The following is a 13,728-nucleotide window of genomic DNA, read 5'->3' as shown; positions in this document are numbered from 1 at the left end:
CTAATATTTATCAAAGATCTAATTCAATAGTGAAGGTAAGGTAGAATGTTGAAAATTATATTGGAAAGGAAACTTAATTAGAACATTGGAACGTTGGAAGCTCCAGTGAAAACAATGGAGTAGCTCCGGGCTTATAATCGCTGGTATAAGCCCGGAGCTCCAACATTCCAATGTTTCTTTGTTCACGGCTGTGAACAAAGACTTCAGGGAGCCTGAGGGGATTTCAATCCCCTTGCACTCCCTGAAGCCTTTGTTTAATTTGTTAGAACATTCTGCCCTCTAGTGGCAGAATGTTCGAATAGCCTTATAGCCCGTCGTAGCAGGACTATACCGGCTATTAAAGTACCCCTGCCTTGTTAAAGTCCCTCGCCTTCGGCTCGGGCCGTTAACGCGGCAGTGGGCCTTTAATAACCGGTATAGCCCGCTACGGCGGGCTATAAGGCTATATTAGAACCTTGGAATGTTAGGAGCTTCTTTGAAAACAATGGAGTAGCTCCGGGCTTATAATGGCTGGTATAAGCCCGGAGCTCCAACATTCCAATGATTGTCTTTGTTCACAGCTGTGGCTGTGAACAAAGGCTTCAGGGAGCCGGAGGGGAGTTTAATCCCCTTGGGCTCCCTGAAGCCTTTGTTTTATTTGTTAGAACATTCTGCCCTCTAGTAGGAGAATGTTCTAATAGCCTTATAGAACTTCGTAGCTGGGCTATACCGGCTATCAGAACATTGGAATGTGGAGCACTCCTTTGAAGACAATGGAGTGCTCCATGCTTCTACGGGCTGGTAAAGGATCGCAAAGCAACATTCCAATGTTGTTTTCACAAATGCCTCTCAGAGCCCGAGGGGATTTAAACGCCCTGGGGCTCCAAGAGGCCTTTGTTTTATTTGCTAGAACATTCTGCCCTCTACTGGCAGAATGTTCTATAGCTGGGCTATACCGGCTATTAAAGTCCCACTCACGTGTTTAACGCTGTAGCGGGCCTTTAATAGCCAGTATAGCCTGCTACAGAAGGGTAGAAGGCTATATTGAAAGCATATGCTGTGCTTGGGAAACAGCATTTACCACGCAATGCCTCTATCACGCATTGCCTTTACCACATATAAGCATATACCGTGCATGTATTTACAAGGAAACTGTAAGTAAATATGCTACAAAGTTTGCCCAGCACATGAAGCCGCACACCGCTGCAGGTAGGAACCAAACCTTTTTATTCAAACTAAGCAAGCAGTTTCCCATCCTGAACTTTACATCCATTAGCCTGACGCGTTTCGGAGAACTTTCTCTCCTTCTTCAGAGGCTGGCGTGGGTAGTCTGAAATTATGTGTGCTGCACTATCCCCTGCATGCTTTTATGTTCATTTAACTGACCTTTCCCTGCATTTCCCAGCATGCATTAGAAAAGTAATTTATTTATGAGGCACACCGGAGGCCACTTAAACGAACATAAAAGCATGCAGGGAATAGTGCAGCGCACGTAATTTCAGACCAGCCACGCCAGCCTCTGAAGAAGGTGATAAAGTTCTCTAAAACGCGTCAGGCTAAGGGATGTAAAGTTCGGGATGGGAAACTGCCTGCTTGTGTGAATAAAAAGGTTTGGTTCCTACCTGTGCTGGGCAAACTTTGGGACATATTATCACGAGGTCCAGACTGTGGAGGGATCGCACTGCTCAAACAACAACTGACGGGACCATCTGGGGGAAATGTTCTCCTTGTGACTGGCGCAGCAGGTGACTTATTGATAGCAGGCAGAGTCTCATTCGGAGGCTCAATGGAGGGCCGTTAATGTATCCCAAATTCAACGTGAGTAATAGGACCCATTGGAGGATAAGAATTGTGTGCAAAAACTGCATTTCCCAGAATGGACTGGAAAATTAATGTATTTATGAGATACACCAGAGGCCAGTTAAACGAACATAAAAGCATGCAGGGGATAGTGCAGCGCACGTAATTTCAGACTACCGACGCCAGCCTCTGAAGAAGGCGATAAAGTTCTCTGAAACGCGCCAGGCTAAGGGATGGGAAACTTTCTGCTTGTGTGAATAAAAAGGTTTGGTTCCTACCTGCAGTGGTATGCGGCCTCATGTGCTAGGCACACTTTCGGACATTAAATATATATATATATATATTACCTACTGGCGGTCGCCAGTAGGTAGTTATAGTTAGGACCACGTTTCCATAGGAAATCCGCAACATTCTATTTTGAATAACTTTGGCGCCGGTCGACGAATCCACGCGAATTTTTCAAAATAGGTGGGGCGCTACGCTCCGCTCCTACCCTGAAAGTCTCGGGGGGATTCGTCAAGCGGGGGCTGAGATAAAAGGGGGGTCCCAAAACGCGTTTTTCCCATGCATTTTTCCATAGGACCTTTAGACAGGGCTACAGCCCGAACGGCTGAACAGAATTACTAGAAATTTGGCAGAGAGGTAGTCCTCAGGTCAAGGAAGTGCCTTTTGTAGGTTTGGTGTAAATCTGTTCAGTAGATTCTGAGAAAATAGCCTTTAAATCAATATATATATCTGAGCCAGCTAACGGTGCGCTTACGGTACGCTTACCGTACACGTACGGTGGCGTGCGCGAGCGCGATTCTGATTGGCTCTTAGATCTAAGTAAACATTCGAATCGGCCGAAACCAGGAAGCGGCGGCCGCCATTTTCTCTCTCGCACTGAGAGTGATTTTTAAAATATAAAGCCCAAAAACATGTAAAGGGGCTGTTTAGACAGCTCCCACACACATAGCCATGTTGAGGGAGTCCCCAAAGATCCCCCAAGGCCAAAAACGGAATTTTAATTTTTTCGGTAATTTCGCCGATTACGCTTACCGTACGCGTACGGTAAAAAATTTAAAAAAAAAAAAAAAATTCCACACTCTCTCCACCCCGTGTGCAATTGTTGCCCGAAGGGCACGAATTGTGCATGGCTTATTACACCTGAGATAAACTAAAATATTTTTTAAAAAAAATAATAACAAAAAAAATTATCCACACTCTCTCCACCCCGTGTGCAAATGGTGCCCGAAGGGCACCATTTGTGCATGGCTTATAAAATATACAAAAAATTAAAATATTACCTTTCAAAACGAAGTGCATCATATGTCCTTCATGTGCGCACGGTGCGCGAAGCGCATCGTGCGTACATGGCACATCTAGCGTAACGTGGGCACGCGGTGCGCGTAGCGCACCGCGTGCCCACCGTGCGTGCACGGCACTAACTGCGTAAAGTGGGCGCGCGGTGCGCGAAGCGCACCGCGCACGGAACGAACTGCGTTAAGTGGGCGCGCACGCCACGAATGGCGTAAAGTAACTTAGCATTTAAATTCAAATTCACTGAAAAAACCATAGGTTTCACACACGTTATAGTTAGGAATTAGCATTTAAAAAACCTTGCAAATTCACTGAAAAAACCATAGGTTTCACACATGTTATAGTTAGCGGAAATTTTACTGATAAAAAACCAATGAAATTCCCCCGTTATAGTTAGTGCAGGCAACTATAACTCACGCGACCGCAATCTTCTGCTGATGACATATGTGTCTTTATGAAAAAAAAATATTTGTAATATATGTATAGCTAAAAATGTATGGAAGAAGACATGGGCAAATAAGTGTCTAAATACAGTATTAGCATCAGTAGAGGATTGCGGTCGCGTGAGTTATAGTTGCCTGCACTAACTATAACGGGGGAATTTCATTGGTTTTTTATCAGTAAAATTTCCGCTAACTATAACATGTGTGAAACCTATGGTTTTTTCAGTGAATTTATAAATATATATACACACACACATATGTACGTATGTATGTATGTGTATATATATATATATATATATATATATATATATATATATTTGGAATTAGGGTAAGGGCACTTTAAGGTTTTAGGGGTGGGTAAGGGTGTATATAGAGTGGTGCTGGAGATTTTAGCGTTCAGCAGTGGGTAAGAGCAAAGTATCGGGTCATAAATGTATTTTTAGGCTTTAGAGGTGGGTAAGAGTATTGGGTGGTAAGGGTGTTTATAGGTTTTAGGGATGGGTATGAACAACTTGGTGGGAAGGGTGTTTTTAGGGTTATAGAATGTGAAATGGTATTGGATGCTAAGGGTGTTTTTAGGGTTTAGGGGTGGGGAAGGGTACTAGATGGTAAAGGTGTTTTTAGGGTTCAGGAGTGGGCAAGGGTATTGGGTGGTAAAGGTGTTTTTAGGGCATAGTGGTGGGTATGGGTATAGGGTTGTAAGGGTATTTTTAGGGATTAGGGGTCAGGAAGGGTATTGGGTGGTAAAGGTATTTATAGGGTTTTGGGGTGGGTAGGGATATTGGGTGGTAAGGGTGTTTTTAGGGTTTAAGAGTGGGTAAGGCTACTTGGTGGTAAGATTTTTGGGGGGTTTGGTGGGTAGGGGTATTGGGTGGTTAGGATATTTTTAGGATTTAGAAGCGGGTAAGTGTATTGGGTGGTAATGGTGTTTTTAGGGTTCGGGGTATTGGGTGGGAAGGGTGTTTTTGGGTTTAGGGGGTGGGTAAGGGTATTGGGTGATAAGGAAGTTGTTAGGGTTTAGGGTGGGTAGGGATACTGGGTGGTAAAAGTGTTTCTAGCGTTTAGGGGTGGGTAAGGGTAGTGGTTGGTAAGAGTATTTTTAGGGATTAGGGTGGGTAAGTATTGAGTGGTAAGGTATTTTTAGGGTTTTGGGGTGGGTGGGGGTATTGGGTGGAATGCGGTATCTGGTGCAGACTCTATGTAGCTGCAGATTCCTTACCATATAATTATCCCCAGGCGTCAGACTAGATCTGGAAATTTTTCATGAGCAGTACCCCGGTGCGCTGCTAGGTGGTGTCCCTTGGGTCTGTGTGGCGTGGTCAGTGTCGTCCGTGCCGGAAGTGATGTGCGCATTGCCTATATTGGTACCACCCAGCGCGTTGACTTCAGTTACTTTTTGCAACTTTCCATGCCAGAAGCACAGAAACACGAAGTACACTGAACACTGGTGTGGAAAACGAGGGCCTTAAAATACGCAAGCCCTGTCCCTAGATATTCGTTTGCAGAGCGAGGAGGATGGGTGGGTCAGCAAGGAATCTGTGGCTAGATAGAATTCTGTACAAGATAAGGCGTTACTGAAGGGAAGTAACTTGTTTATCTGATAGACACTTCTAGCCGCAGATTCCTACTTTAGTATTGATTCCTAAGCAATACTGCCCCGGGGGTGGGCCTGGGGACCAATTTCACATGAGGAAATCCTACAGGAATGAATGGGCAAAATGCCCATCCCTATGGGCCAGACTGTCCAGGCAGTGTTTGGTAAAAGTCTGCAAGGAGGCCCACGTTGCTGCCTGGCAGATGTCCAGAACCAGAACTCCGCGTGCTAATGTCGTGGTAGCAGCCTTGGCTACGGTGGAATGAGCACGCAAACCCTGAGGGGCTTGCTTCTTAGCTAATACGTAGCTGATTATGATGCAGACTATGATCCATCGTCAGATGGTCCTCTTCTGTACGGCCTGTACTTTCTTCACTCCAACATTAATAGTTGTTCGTCCACCCAGAACTCGTGTGCGGTCAAGGCAGAATGACAACGGTCTTTTTGGGTCCAGTTAGTGAAGTTTCCCTTCTTCCTTCTTCCTTGGAGGGATGAGGCTGAGCGTTAAAAGTAGGCAGAGTGATGAATTGGCTTACATGAAAAGGGATAACCACTTTCAGGAGAAAGGAAGCTCTTGTACGGAGTACCAGCTTATCTGGGTAGATGTTAAGATAAGGAGGCATAGATAACAAAACCTGAAGCTCACTGACCGTCCAGATGTTATATCCACAAATAATGCTGTCTTGATGGTAATGAGCCTGAGTGGACAATTGTGCAGGAACTCAAAGGGAGCGCACATAAGGAAAGTGATGATGAGATTGAGGTCCCACTGGGGCATATTAAAGGGAAAAGATGGAAACAAGTGTTGTAAAGCTTTTAAGAAATCTATTTACAATAGGGGATTTACAGAGGGATGGGATGGGATCAGGCAACAGCAGAAAATTCGAAATGGCAGAGAGATAATCCTTCAGAGTACCCAGAGCAGAGCCCTGCTGTGCAAGGGAAAAAAATGAAAAGAAGAGCCCGAAAAAGGGGTCAAAAAAGGGATCGATTTGTCTTTCCGAACACCATGCCACAAATGTCCCCTAATGTCCGGCATAAACCATCTTGGTGGAGGGGCACCTGGCTACCAAAATAACGTTACAGACTTCGGGAGGAAGGTTGAAAGATGACTGTCGGCACTTAATCTCCACCCACGAAGGCGGAGCATTGACAAGTTCGGGTGGAGAACCCTCCTGTGCTGCTGCGACAGAAGACCCTCCCAAAGTGGCGACCTAATCGGAGGACCAATGGCCATGCTCAACAGCTCGGGATACCAGAATCTCTGTGCCCAGTTCGGAACCACAAGGATGACTTGGGCCTCGAAGTCCTTGATCATCAAGAGAACTCTGAGCAGGATCAGTACGGGTGGAAAGGCGTAGAGGAGGCCTTAGCTCCACTTGAGACGAAAAGCGTCTACGAGATAGAGCTGCCTTAGAAACTCCAGTTTGCAGAACTGCTGACATTGCACATTCTCGTTGGTGCCAAACAAATCTAAACAATGCTCTCCGCACTGCTGAAAGAGACCTTGCACCACCTCCGGATGGAGATGCCATTCGTGATCAGCTAGGCATCTGCGGCTGAATTTGTCCGCTCTGGCGTTCAGAGAGCCCACCAGCTGTTGAACCAACAGAGATATGCCCTGCTTTTCAAGCCATGTCCAGATATGTAGGTCCTCTTGACAAAGGGTTCACAACCCCAAACCGCCCTTTTGTTGCAGTACCACTTGGCGGTTGTATTGTACATTAACACTTGCCCTAGCCTTCCCTTGATGGAGGGTAGAAAGGCTTTCAATGCCAATTGGATCGCTCGGACTTCTAACAGGTTGATGTGGAGTCCAAATTCCACCAGAGTCCACTGATCACCTCTCCCAGATGGCCGCCCATCCCAGGAGTGACAGATCTGTCACTACTGTCAAATTTGGTTTGGGAAGGGACAGGGGTCTGCTGCTGAACCAGTCATGGTTCATAAGCCATCACTGCAGGTATTTTGCAGTTCACTCCGAAATCTGGATAATGTTGGAGAGATTCCCCTGATGCGGCGCCCACTGGAGCTTCAGGTCCCACTGCAGAGCTTGCATATGCCAGCGGGCATGTGTCACCATTAGGATGAGGGAGGCCATGAGGCACAGCAGCCTCAGAGTCACTCACCAAAATCGATAGAGGCTTAAACATCGATCTCATAGCCTGATTATTCCAGATCCGCCGTTCGGGAGGATAAACCTAAAACTGCAACATGTCTAGAAGGGCACTGATGAAAGGGAGCATCTGAGAGGGAGTCATATGTGACTTCGGCACATTAATAGTGAACCCCAGCGAATGCAGGAGGTCCGCTGTAGCATGGAGTTGGGAGATGACAGCCTGGAACGAGCCCGTCTTCAACAGTCAGTCGTCAAGATAGGGGGAAAATGCCACCCCTTATCTCTCCAGATGAGCTGCAGCCACTGCCATCACCTTGGTGATCACCCGAGGGGCGCTGGAGAGTCCAAACAGGAGCAAAAGTGCTTGTGGCACACCATGAACAACAGGTAACGCCTGTGGGCAGGCAGGACGGGAATGTGGAAATATGTGTCCTGCAAATCCGATGCTACCATTCAGTCTCCAGGGTCCAGGACAGACAGGAACTGAGCAACAATGAGCATTTTGGACTTCTCATTCTTGAGGAAGAAATTGAGAGAGTGCAGTTTGAGGCTAGTACAAATACCTCCATCCTTCTTGGGCACCAGAAAGTAGCGGGAATAATATTGAGAATAGCAACCACGACCAGTTTCTGGCATTGGCACTCTCTATGGCTCCTTTGGCAAAGAGAGCCATCACTTCCCGGCGGAGAAGGGCGAGGTGGTCCTCCATCAGCCTTTTGTAAGTAGCATGGAGGGAGGGTTAGTAATGAAGGAGAGAGAGTAGCCACTTCAGACAATCTGCAAAGCCCACCTGTTATGGACTGCCAGTGGAGCAGGTTATGGCAAGTCTTGCCAACCACTGGATACCCATGAAGGTAAACTGGCAGACTAGGAGGGTTGGGAGGCTACAGCTGCTGGGGCGTGGGGTACTGACCTGACTGCTGGGTACTTAACCCACGGAGGTAGTAGGTACCTCAGCCACACAGATTCTCGAAAGCTTGTGTGCCACTGGGGCTGGGTGGAAAAGGATGCAGATGGAAGCCCCTTCCATGGCTATGAAAGGAGCGAAAGGCAGATTGAGGGTGACAAGGGGCCATGTAATGGACCAAGGACCTGGATGTAGCCCTGCTATGCTTAAAGAGCTCTAGCACCGAATCCGCTTCGTCTCTGAAGAGATGGGAGCCATCAAAGGGCATGTCCATGAGTGATGTCCCCAGAAAAGTCTATAGCCCTCAATCAGACGTGGAGCCGCAGGGCCACTGTCGATGAACCAGCTCTGCTTAGTGAGTCAGTGGTGTCCAGTCCACATCGAATGGTGAACTTAGCTGCATCCCTCCAGTCGGCAACAGCCTGGAAGAGCACAGCCTGGGTCTCCTCCAGGACCGTTGGCAGCAGTGGAGAAGTGTGGCTCAATGGTTAGAGCGGCAGACCCTGATGCAGGGGTCTGGCCCGGGTCCAGGGTTCAATTCCCCGCCTCGGCGGGTCTTGGGCTCAAAATTCTACGGACCTGACAATTCTCGCCTCGGTGCCTATTCCAATCATGGAGTCCCACTCTGCAACTCTGGGCAATAGCTTGCTTAATCTCCACAACAGCCCCCACAACGCTAAGGATGCCTGGCCTCCACCTTGGGGGTGCCCAGGAGTGGACACCTCACAGGGAAAGCCAGGATGGGTTCCACAGCGGTATTCGTACAAGCGCCTTGAGACCCTTGCGGGTGAGTAGTGTGCTATACAAGTATCAATTTACAATTTACAATTACACCTGCGCAACCGTATTCAACAGAGCATGGTAATAGCGGGCCAAATGGCATGCGGTGTTTACCGACCACAATGCCAGGCTGGTGGAAGAAACATTTTCTTGCCTAAGTGTCCAGCCTCTTGGATTCCCAATCCAGCAGTGGGGTTAGAAATGCGCCAGGATTTACATGTGAAGTGGAGGCTTAGACCAAAAAATTCCCGGAGTAGGGTGTTTTGGGAGGAATTTGGGGTCATCTGGAGCGGGCTGGTGGGCAATTGTCCTGTTCATAGGATCCCCTGTGTTGAGCTTGGACCTAGCCCCAAACAGGACATCAGTAAGTGCTTCATTAAATGGGAGAGGTGGTTCTGAGGGGGACACTCCCAGCTGAATCACTTCCAACAAGACATTAGTCTTAACTGCCACAGAGGGCAAGCTAAGGTCCAGGGCCTCAGCTGCCCTCTGCACCAGCATTCCGAATGAAACTTCGTCCTCCCTAGCCATGGTAGGAGGAGCATCTGGAGAAGTGTCCAGTCTACTGACTTGACCTAAATCCTCACACCAGTCCAAGGTGTCATATGGCTGGTATTCTTCAGGGTCCAGTGAACCCTCCCATGCCTACCCAAGTTCTAGCCCACAGGAATAGGAGTCAGGCTTGAAAGGCATGACTCCAGTCGGCATCAAGCGACGCCCCTCCATCTCCATGTTGGAATCGAGGATGTAAATGGGGATGGTACCGCCGGTGGGCGCCAGGAGTGTCATCTTTGGGACCGGAGCCAGGTAAGGTCGAAATGGCACGACAAGCACCGATCTGGATCCATCCGTGGATCCCTAGGCCCTGACTGATGCCAGTAGGGGCACATGACCGTGGTGGCCCAGAAGCACTCCAGAGGGAACAGGCCACCCAAATTTCTCTCAATTGGGCGAGGGTCACTAAGGCTCCCCGAAAACTCGGAGACGCGCAGAGTTGGAACCGGCACTGGGTCAACCACGGAACCAGGCTTCGAGTGATACTCCCTTGTCTTGTGGGCCGACAGATGAGGGGAAGTCGAAGTGAGCTTCTACTTCTTCTTATTGTGGAGGGACTTACCGGAATGGCCCGGTGACTTCGAGTGCAAAGAGCTTCTCAGACTCCGCAAATGCTACCGGGACCTTCCTCTCGACTGGTATATGAATCGTTGTGGCGTCGAATGTCGAGCCGCCAGGTGCTTGAGGGATTGCTCCCTTAAGGTCTTCAGGTGCATGGCGCAGCAATCAAAGTAGGCCTTAGGGCCGTGGTCACACTCAAGACACTAGAGGAATACAAGGTGCAGGTCCGTCACCGACATCAAGCCGTGGCAAGCGCCTCAGGGCGTGAAGCCAGCCTTTTTTGATGATTAGAACTGCCACACTAGGTGGAATAAACCTCAAAACACTTCGACAAAATGTCAGAAAAAAATAGTAAAAAATTGACCAGAGCTTTGACTGGCATGGAAAGAAAAGAAATGTCAGCGCAGTGTGGTGACATCTATATAGGCACCATGAATGTCACTCCAGTGAGGACAATGCCAGGTGGAGCCTAACAATGCCACCTCTGGGCACTCAAGAAAGATTTCTGGATCCAATCTGATACCTGCAGATAAGTCTAAGGTAAGAAAACTACGCTAGAAGTCTCTACAAGATAGTATAGATAAATATATATTACCTACTGGCAGTCGCCAGGAGGTAGTTATAGTTAGGACCTAGTTTCCATAGGAAAAGCATTTTTTGACTTGCCTACAACTTTCGTGTCGTTTGACCAAACTTCATAAATTGTTTTTTAAAAAGTGTCAAAGTAGATTCTGTGTGTCATTGAAATTTTGGGGGTGATCCGTGCAGTGGGGACAGGGAAATAGGGGCGCGAGAAAAGGGTGTGTCTGTAATGTTAATTCCCATAGGAACGCGTTGTCGAAGCTACAACCTGAACTGCTGGGCGGATTTACACCAAATGTGGCAGAAAGGTAGCTGTTGTTACGCAGATTGTGCTTTTTGTTATTTAGTGCAAATATGTGCAGTAGTGTTGAGACATTTAAGTAAAAAATTATAGATATATCACTGGCCGCAGATATTTTGGAGTGATTTCGCGATGATTCATGAATGCGCGTGCCAACGGGAATGTTCTGGTTGTCTGGACGTAAACTGAAGAGAAAGCTGCGCCCGCCATTTTATCGGTCGGGAATGGTTCTCGGGGCTGAACATTTGTCTGAAAGGTAACATAAGCGGTCAGGGTGGAGATACTCTTACCTCATGTTTGAGAAATGGGTGTGTTAGTGACACAAGCTATGTGTCCAAAATTGATATTTTTAATCACGTGCGATACTCGTAATGACGACACGACCGCCAGCGCTGCCCTCCATGTACCGTTGCGGGGATATCGCAAATCTTGCAACATCTTCGTGAATATTGGTGGAAACATTAAAAAAATATATATATTTATACACACTCACCGGTCACTGTCACAGACTTGTGTATCTACTCACATATCTACTCAGACACTCATACACTCACTCACATACCCACTTATACATCCAGTCATATACCCACTCAGATACTCATGCACCCACTCACATACCCATTCAGGTACTTATGCATCTACTTACAGACTCACTCAGAGAGTTACTCACTCATGTACAGACCCACTCAGAGACTCATGCACCTACTTAGAGACTCAGTCATAGACTCATGTGTACAGTCTCATACCCACTTACACCCACTCACAGACCCACTTGGGCACTCATGCACCCACTCACAGACCAACTCAGACTCATGCACCTACTTATAGATTCACTCACACACTCACATATGTACTCACAGACCCGCTGAGACACTCCTACACCCACTCACAGATCCACTGAGACACTGATACACCCACTCACATACAGTCACTCCCACACTCAGCCACAGACTCTCTCAGAGACTTATGGACTCAGTCAATCACTCATACACTCAGAAACTCACACACCCACTCACAAACTCACTAAGATATACACGTACCCACTCACTCACCCAGTTAAGGCTCATGCATCCACTTACAGACCCACCCAGACAATCGCCATCCCAGTCAAAGACCCACTCGAACACTCATGCATGCACCCATTCACTCACAGACCCATTGAGATTCTGAAACACCCACTCAGACACTCATACATCCACTCATGAAACCACTCAGACACACACACCCATACAGTCACTCGCACAGCCACTCATAGACCCACACAGAGACTTATGCACCCAGTCAATTATACACCCAGAGACTCATGTACCCACCCAGTCGCACTCAGAGACCCATGCACCTACAGAGAGAACCATTCAGACACTCACGCTGCCAGTCATAGACCCACTGAGAGACTCATATATTCACTCACAGATCCAGTCAGACTGTCATATACTTACTAACGTATGCGTAAAGCCACTCAGGCACCTACTAACAGATTGAGTGAGAGACGTATGCAACCAATCACAGACCCATTGTGATACTGATGCACCCACTCATAGATGTACTGAGGCAGTCATGCATTTTGTTACAGAAATATTGATAGACCGATGCATTGTCTCACAGATCCTCTCAAATACTTATACAGTGAATGAGAGACTTAGTGATACAGTGATGCATGTTGTCATAGATTACACTGAACATGTTATGCACTGTGTTTTAGAGATATTAAGGGAGTTGTAAATGCTATTATAAAGTCATTTAGATTTGAATGTGTTTAGTGTGTTGGTTATAGTCAATTTTGCAGTTAAAAGTTTAGAATGTGGAGGTGGCTATTGAATTGCTGCATTTGTTTTGTCCTTTTGCGACATATTCACGGTGATCGCGGCTGCAGATATCAATGCGACGCCCGGCGTCACCGCAAAAATGGAAAATTGTTTTAAACGGTTGTTTTTTACACAAACTCACTATAAATTTTGAGTTTAAACAGTGCAGTAATTAACCAATAGTGTCTAAAATACTGTAAAATGTGTTCCTATATGCGTTTTGCACCCCCTAAAAGAGGCACAAACGTTACAGTTACCGGAATCATCGCGACTCTCGGTGTAATCGCAAAAACAGTAAGTAGGGTTTAAACAATTTCTTAAAAAACTTACTAGAAAATATGTGTTCAAGTATGTTTTTAAAGCAGTGATGTGGTTGGTTATGTGTGTATTTTAATAGTTAGAATGAATTATTTAAGTTAACTTTTTTTATGTGATGGGGTCACTGAATGTCTGCTTTTGTTGTGCGATTTCGCAACGTGATCGCAATCATCGTGATGTCGCCGCGAATTTCAAAGATTAAAAAAAAAAGTTCTTTAACAAGAAATTTAACAAAATGTTGGCTCCTTGGGTGGCTCTGAAAAGAGCCTTTGAGTTGAGAGTGTGTATAAGACAGCTACAGATAAGACTAGTGTCAAACATCAATTAAAATATCTGTATACCGCGAAAACTGAAAATAGTCTTTGTAGACGATTTTTCTGGAAACTCACTACAAAAATATGAGTTAGAAAAGGACACTAATAAAGTTCTACTGTTAAATATACTGTAGAATGTGTCTATATATATGTTTTGCACTTTGAACAAACCACGCGCTCTTCGCGAGACGTCGGTAGTCGCGATTATAGAACATTTTGGTAAAGGTGGTTTTCTCCTAAATTGATCATAGAAAGAAAAGTTAAAACAGTATTTTACGAAATATTTAGACTTTAACTTTAAAAAAAAAATGTCTTTAGGTGTATTTTTCAGTATGTGAATTCACATTTGCTGATCACAGATTCTCCACAGT

The 13,728-nt window shown here is 46.4% G+C and overlaps 1 protein-coding gene across 1 annotated transcript in view; it reads right to left on the bottom strand.

The window, feature by feature from the left end:
* Positions 1-13,728, bottom strand: part of RNF135 (ring finger protein 135) — a 210,595-nt gene that overhangs the window by 95,338 nt on the left and 101,529 nt on the right. The gene's annotated exons all lie outside the window — the stretch shown is intronic.

Source organism: Triturus cristatus, chromosome 7, assembly GCF_964204655.1.
Source record: "Triturus cristatus chromosome 7, aTriCri1.1, whole genome shotgun sequence".
Taxonomy (NCBI): domain Eukaryota; kingdom Metazoa; phylum Chordata; class Amphibia; order Caudata; family Salamandridae; genus Triturus; species Triturus cristatus.
Note: the sequence above shows the minus strand (reverse complement) of the source record. Positions and strands in the feature narration are given on the sequence as shown.